Source organism: Erithacus rubecula (assembly GCF_903797595.1).
Source record: "Erithacus rubecula genome assembly, chromosome: 1".
Lineage (NCBI taxonomy): Eukaryota > Metazoa > Chordata > Aves > Passeriformes > Muscicapidae > Erithacus > Erithacus rubecula.
In genome coordinates, this window is record NC_136658.1 from 82,132,110 (window position 1) to 82,139,188 (window position 7,079).

The following is a 7,079-nucleotide window of genomic DNA, read 5'->3' on the forward strand; positions in this document are numbered from 1 at the left end:
GAGTAGAAGTTATGATCACTGGAAAACCTTGAGGACCATATTCATAGAAGTATGTGACTGGACAACAAAGCAGGTTCATGAGCCCACAGGGAGTTAAGTGTCACAGGCCAAAAGCTTCCAGCTTCTAGCTGTGACACCAACTCTTAAATATACATATAGATATATATATATATGACTTTCCTACTGATATTACCATCTACTAGTACTATAATTGTTGCTGAACTGTCTGTATGATACTGTACAATTTTGAACTTTAAAAGGTGACCCATAAAACTTGGAAGGGATAAGAAAGGAATAACATAGCCTTAAAATCATTCTCTTGTGCAGATAACATCCATTCTCAAAAATGGAAGTGCTGAGAAATGCTCTATAGACTTCTGGACCTGGACAGGAAGACTTATCCCAGATTTTACATTTTATCTGTAGCATCTTCCACAAGACAACATCTAAAAATCATTTTTAAAAGAAATTATGCAATGTTCAGTAAGTTGTAATATTTACAGAGCTGTTATCAGAATTAACAGTTCACTAGCACCTAGCACTTTATGTTAAAAAATACAACAGAAAAATGGCACTAAGAGCTCAGCAAGTAGCTCTGGTGACTGAAGATATTACCACACTGCTGTTCAAGTTTACAGCCTCCCAGGCAAAGGCAATGGACCAGTCTGTGAACACTCTTCAGAAATGTCAAGGCAACAGTTTAAATTAAACTGCTGAACTTTGCACTGAAGTTGCTGAAGCGTAGGGACACATTTCATTCCACCTGCCCTGCTGTGGGAGGCAGTGGTTTCCAGCCAAATGAACGTAAAAAGCAGCTACACGATTGAAAGAATTGTTAGTGGCAAGACAAAATGTAGGTGGGTAAGGGGAAAAACTAAAACAATTAACATCTTTCGAGATTTTTGGAGATCAATACCTACTATATTCAGTGCAACACAAACTGCCCCTCCCCTCAAGCTGGTTTTTGAAAGAACAGTGTCAAAAATTAGAGGCTTAGCAAACTATGAAAAATTATTCTTTAATTATTCTCTTCCTCCAGTCACAGAGAAAATGTAGAGAAAGAGCTGGAAAAAGAACAGAAGAGACTCCAAGCAGGCAAAGTATGTTTAAAATACCTGATAAAAAGCTGTTTCATTCAGAAGTCTCATGATAACTCTTAAAGACTGGACAATTGTTTAAAAAAACATTGTCTTGTCTGAATCCAAGCTTCAGACTGTCAAGGGTTAAGACTTGAAGCAAATACAAACTGTAATCACAGAAATGCCTAACTTTAGCAGTAAACTCAGCACTGCATTTCAACACAATATATATTTAACAACAGAAAATGAGTGGAAGAACAAATTCTCATCAAATCTCTGTGTTTCCACTCCTACCTGTAATTTCCACCTTACAGACTTGCTCTACTCATGGCAAGGAGAAATTCCAGGCATCAAATTCTTTCTAATAAGATTTCATTTTGCTAGAAGGAAGTTAGAGAAAACTCAGAGCTACAACAGGGTAGAGCCAGGTAAAACAGTTTTTCAAGCACAGAGTTAATCTGGGCTTCTTAGCCTTCTATAAAAGGAGGGAACTGAGCATGTGCAGAAGCATTCACAGGAGCTGGTTATAGTTGCAATATTCTGCACAGTTTGCAACATTGCAGTAAAGGTACCTTAGCTGTAAACTGCCCCAAGGAATTGAAGTGTGCTGTTTCCCAAGGTTTGCAACATCTGTACATACATGGTTCCTATAAATAGTCGTACAGTGGGAAGAAAAGATTTTCTTCTAATCTTTTCTTCTAAAAGATTAGATGGTAACACATATTACTTTGTTAAGGAAGACTAAAATACCCATGCTTGTGAGAGCTGATGACAACAACAGCTCTAAAACTTCATGCCTACCAATGGGAGTCAGCACCACACAAACCTTGTACCAGGCCTCTGTCTGCAGGTTCTCACTCAGAGTGACACAGCCCCACTTACTTCCCATATGCTCAGATTCAGTCTGCATCTGTCAGAGAAGTCCAGCTATAAAGCCCAGCCCCTGCTTTTGCATCCCCCACAAGCACACCCCAGCTAGAGGTAAAGGTTTGGAATACCTCCAGATTTTTTTCAGAAATTACAGCTTTAAAGTGCTCCATTGGCAAATGCTACAAAACCTTGATGAGAAGCATACTGAATGAATTTTTCTATCACTATCTGTCCTTCCTGTACTGTCTTATCCTCTACACTCATTTCCCTTTGCATCCTTCCTCTATATCCACACTCCTTTTCTCCTATACTATTCCCTTTCACCTCACTTGGTTACCTCCTTCACAAGATCTGCAGTTTGTCTGCAACAAACTGGCAGAACACAGCTTTATTTAGAGAGAAGCAACTCACAGGCTTCTCTGTCAGCACACCACAGCAGCAGATGCACAAACAAGATGCAGGAATTCATGAGACATACAAGAACATCAAAGGGCACAAGTGGGCCAAGTCTAAATGTAACAGTACAAGAATGTCAATGTCTTTTTGAAAATATCCTGCTGGTTTCCTACAAGGTCTTAGCAGAATCTCAATGCTGTACATTGTGAGTATTTTTAGTGACTACTGATACACATTTACAAACTTCTGTTGCAGAGAAATCCTTGGCCATATACTACAGGCTGGACAGAAAACCTCCTTCACCTAAGGTCAAGATCTCAACTTGCCTGGAATTCAGGGGAAAACTACGTTACTCTCTTATGTCTCATCATCAAGATGGTTTTGGTTAAGTTAGGATGTACCCTAGTAGTTAGATTTCCCAGTTCACTATTTATTGCATATTTGGTAAAATTATCATAAATTAGAGAATTTCACACTCCATGAAAGTCCAGAAACAGCCTTCTTGCTGAGTGAATACACTTTACTGAAAGCTTCAAATGCTATTTTCAGGAAGTGCTAACATATTTCTGTAGTACTGGCACCTGTTTTTCCTCTGCAAGAGACAAAAGTAGCTGACAGAAGCACAATATCCACCTGTGTTGGCTCTTGCAGTGTCATTAAACCCAGTTTATGGTACAGGGGAAATGGAGCAGTAACTGCCAGGAAAGCCTGGAGTGTTTGCCTGTACACCTCCCTTACACCACAAAGACTATGACCCTACCACTCCCCTGGGCAGTCAAGACACGCCCCCTACTCAGTCACGTCCTGAATTTACAATGTTCCTGTTATTTTCTGCACTTCACTTGATTTCCTCTTCATTCTCAATCTGCTTTGTCTTGATTGTTGCTTGGTTTTGCCTCACATGATGCCAGTCTGTGGCAATGCTTCCCACAGTAAGCAAAGCACTACAGAAAACAACACAGGAAGCAAAGGAAAGAGGGTAGTGGGAGCAGGAGTGCCTGTGAAGCAGAAAAGGGAAATGCCTCCTATCTGAGAGCCAGAAGAATCACCTTCATCTGTAGGAAAGAGCTTAGTGTATTAGATAAAGCAGCAATAGGTGTGATTTAAACACATTTGAAGCTATGCCTATCTGTCTGACAGATGTGAATGAAGTAGATACACCCAAAGGCTTTCTTCTTCCAAAATCAACGTTTCCCAACAGTGTTTCTGTAAAGGATGTCTGTTTGAGATTTAGGTAGATAATCCAACAATGGAGGGGAAATTCAGTTTGTCAGACAAGAAACAGGAAGGGAAGCAGCAAGCAGAAGCAAAGAGCATGTAAGACAGACCTCTGAGCTGTGCTGCCTGTGTTATTTGATCTCTCATCTCTCTTCAAAGAAAACAGGTAGAGGTTTCAAACTTCATCTCCAAGCAAGGCAATCACTCTTCATATCCAGTCAAGAAATGGGGAAGTTTTTCCAACAGAAACATCTACAAAGGGGGTCCAATGGGTATTGTTATATTCTAATGGTGCATCTTACACATTAGCAATTGGGCAATGAAAATTTGCTGTTGCAGAGCACAGCCCATAAGCCTGAATTAAATCTTAACAAGGAAACAAGAATCGAAAGGGGATCCTTGGCCTTCTCATTTTCCTTCCTAATTCTAATAAAATAATACAGAGACTGGGGAACCAGAACATATAGGAAACAAAGCAGTAATTTCTCATAGCAGTCAGTTCACTCCACAGGGAGAACTTCCATTTAATACAGCATCCTTACAATTAGACTGGACTTGAACAGGTCTAAGAGATGATTAATGACACACAACCCTCAATATATCTGAGATCTTAGCACTGAAAATTCTGCTACCTGAGAAGGGGTGCAGCCTTCAGTCTCAGCTGACAGCAAGTGAGACAGGTGTAAAGTAAGCAAGTTTCTGCAGAGGTGTCATCACTGTCTTCAATAAGAGAGCGCAACACCCTCTGAAGATCACACGGCTCTTTTGCCACACTTTGGCAGGGTTCTTTGTTTCTCCATGGCTCCCTGCAAGCTACCACCCACTATAGATTAAGTTAAAATTAGCTTATTATAAAGAAATTAAATCAGAGGCAAAGCTGTCATGTATCTAGCAAAATACATACAGCTTAGATACAGATACTTGAAAACAGCCCTGAAATCATTTGCTATCAACTTAGTACTGCAGCAGAGAACAGTGAGTAAAAGAGGTCACATCCACCTTTAAGTCTGAAGGTGCCAGAACTTCTAAATTTAAGAACACTGAATGTCAAGTTCCTGCCAAAAATACATATGCCCCCCCACCGCCATTTGCTCCCACCTAACATTTGCATAGAGAGTCAGAGAGACTTGTGAAAAAATTGGCAAGATACTGCATTCTCTGAGTTCCTAGAAGCAAGGCAGTCCACTGAATTAAGATCTTCAGAAGCAGGAAGAAAAACTTAATAAGCTTTTAATTAAGAGCTTTTGTGAAAAGCATTAGCAAACAGTTGTTCTGCAATGGGAAACTGCAAACTAATCTTGTTTTACTCACAACAGGGTTTTTTCGAGTTTGAGGGCAGAGACTAAATGAGTCTCTGCCTCTGTTGTTCAAGAAGTAACCCAGCAAGACCCTCCCAGCCGGATCTCTACTGCCAGCCTAGACAAGCTCAACGCCAGAGGTTCCTGCAGAAGGATGATATTGACCTGCGGATGGAGAGCTCCTGTCAACACCGTGCTGGACCATCATGCAAAAGCCCCTCTGGTGTCTCTGCAGTCCAAGCTGGGCTCTGATCAGTATATAATGACTTTACTCATGGCATGGGGGGAATGTATGCCACTGGAATAAAGCTTCAAATTCATTCTTAACGCTGCTCCGCCAAACCCACATAAGACGGATGATGGTGCATCAGTACTGCAAAGGCATTTCTACCATATTTCACAACCATATTCCAGCTCAATAAACGGGCAAAAATCTGAAATATGCACCAAACTAAATGCACAATCTTGCTTCCTTTTAAGGCTTCTCAACATGGGAAAGGAATCGTGAACCCCGGCCTGTAATGAATTAGGGGAGATCAGACACCCTCCCCGCGCTCGGTGTCGCTCCCGCGTTCCCCGGAGGCGGCTGTTTACGCGCTGTACGCTCCACGCTCGCTGTTCACGCGCCCCGCCGCAGCCCGGCACGGCTCGGGACGAGCCCGGCGCGCGCTGGCCGCGCACGGCCGGAGCCGGCAGCGCTGCCGGTGACAGCTCCGGCGGCAGGGCCTCCCCAAGATGGGGGCTCGGCCGCGCTCCGAGCGGAGCCCTCCCGACCCCGCCGCCCGCCCCCGTGCCTTCTCCCGCTGCACCCCGCGCCTTCTCCCGTGGCCGGCGCCCACGGCTCACCTCCGCACCGCGGCTCTCCGGGCACCGCCCCGCGGCAGCCACCGGCCCGCGCCCCAGCGGCTCCGGCGCCCGCCCGCTCTGACGGCGCCGGGAGCGGCGGCCCCGCCTCGGCCCTGGCCCGGCCCCCTGCGGCCTCACCGCGCCGGCAGCGCCGCCCGCCCGCCGGGCTGCAGCGGCAGCGCTTCGGCTGCCCCCGGCCCGAGGGGTCAGGGTGCCAGCCCCGGCGCCGAGCATCCAGAAATACAGAAACCAGGACTCTCTTGTATCGTCATCTGCAGTTAAGCACTGGAGGTAGAAGAAATTCTTCCTAATGTCCAAACTAAATTTCCCCTAGCCCAGCCCATCACTACGTCCTTTTGTCCTGTCGCTGATTGCCCTTCACCAGCTCTATTGCCCTTCTCTGGACATGCTCCAGCACCTCAATGTTTTTCTTGAATTGAGGGGCCCAAAATTGGACACAGCACTCAAGGTGTGGCCTCACCTCTGTGGAGTACAAAGGGGAGAATTACTTCCTTAGTCCTGCTGCTCACACATACATTCTAACATCATCCATCCATCCATCCATCCATCCATCCATCCATCCATCCATCCATCCATCCATCCATCCATCCATCCATCCATCCATCTATCCATCCATCCATCCATCCATCCATCCATCCATCCATCCATCCATCCATCCATCCATCCATCCATCCATCCATCCATCCATCCATCTTCTCCACACTTGAAGTTGCTCAATAGCCGTCTCACTCGCATGCTTTCAAATTGCTGTGCAACTGGAGGCTGGGCTCCATTTCTTAACTAATTTCTGTACCCCAGTGCTGTAAATGAGGGATTTATTGTGCTCGAGCAATGTTAAGAGTCATTTGAAAGAATGTAGGAAGTAGTCACAGTCCAGCTCTGGCTCATTCTATTATTTTTACATGGTGCAAAAAAGACACAAAGAACACAAGTTACTAATAAATTTCCTTGTGGAAACTCACCAGAGGGAGGTGAGTGGCTCCTGCACGGAGGAAAGACGCTGAAGTGAGGAATCTGTGAGACACAGACAGACACACTTGTCTGGATGTCTCCAGCCAACTGTGCATGACCTGCAGAGGACTGCTGCCAAGAACCAGCTGAGTCAGTCCCAACACTACTCTAGTGCAAGAATTTTAATTTGCCCGTTGCAGTTCCCTCGTGCTGGAAAGCTGGAAGCTGCCAGCTGAAGTCTCCAGTACAAACTGAATTGGAATAGAGAAGCCAGGAGACCCAGCTTGAATTTTTATTTTCATTTCTGCATATCCTTGGTGAAATTCCATTAAGGACTCCCAGCTTCAAAATCACACAGACCTTATAGAGAAGAGGTGTTTTCAATGCATAGTCAAATATG

At 44.6% G+C, this 7,079-nt stretch overlaps 1 protein-coding gene across 16 annotated transcripts in view; it reads right to left on the reverse strand.

The window, feature by feature from the left end:
- INPP4A (inositol polyphosphate-4-phosphatase type I A) overlaps nt 1-7,079 on the reverse strand; it is a 113,962-nt gene that overhangs the window by 104,012 nt on the left and 2,871 nt on the right. For 5 of the 16 annotated variants that reach the window (XM_079300229.1, XM_079300220.1, XM_079300210.1 and 2 more), the window contains exon 1: nt 5,708-5,805. The exons of 2 other annotated variants lie outside the window; for them this stretch is intronic. The gene's annotated coding sequence lies outside the window, so the exon portion shown is untranslated. Of the gene's footprint in view, nt 1-5,707; nt 5,813-7,079 lie in introns of those variants that run through there. 9 more of the 16 variants (XM_079300224.1, XM_079300215.1, XM_079300234.1 and 6 more) reach the window with 2 other exon arrangements.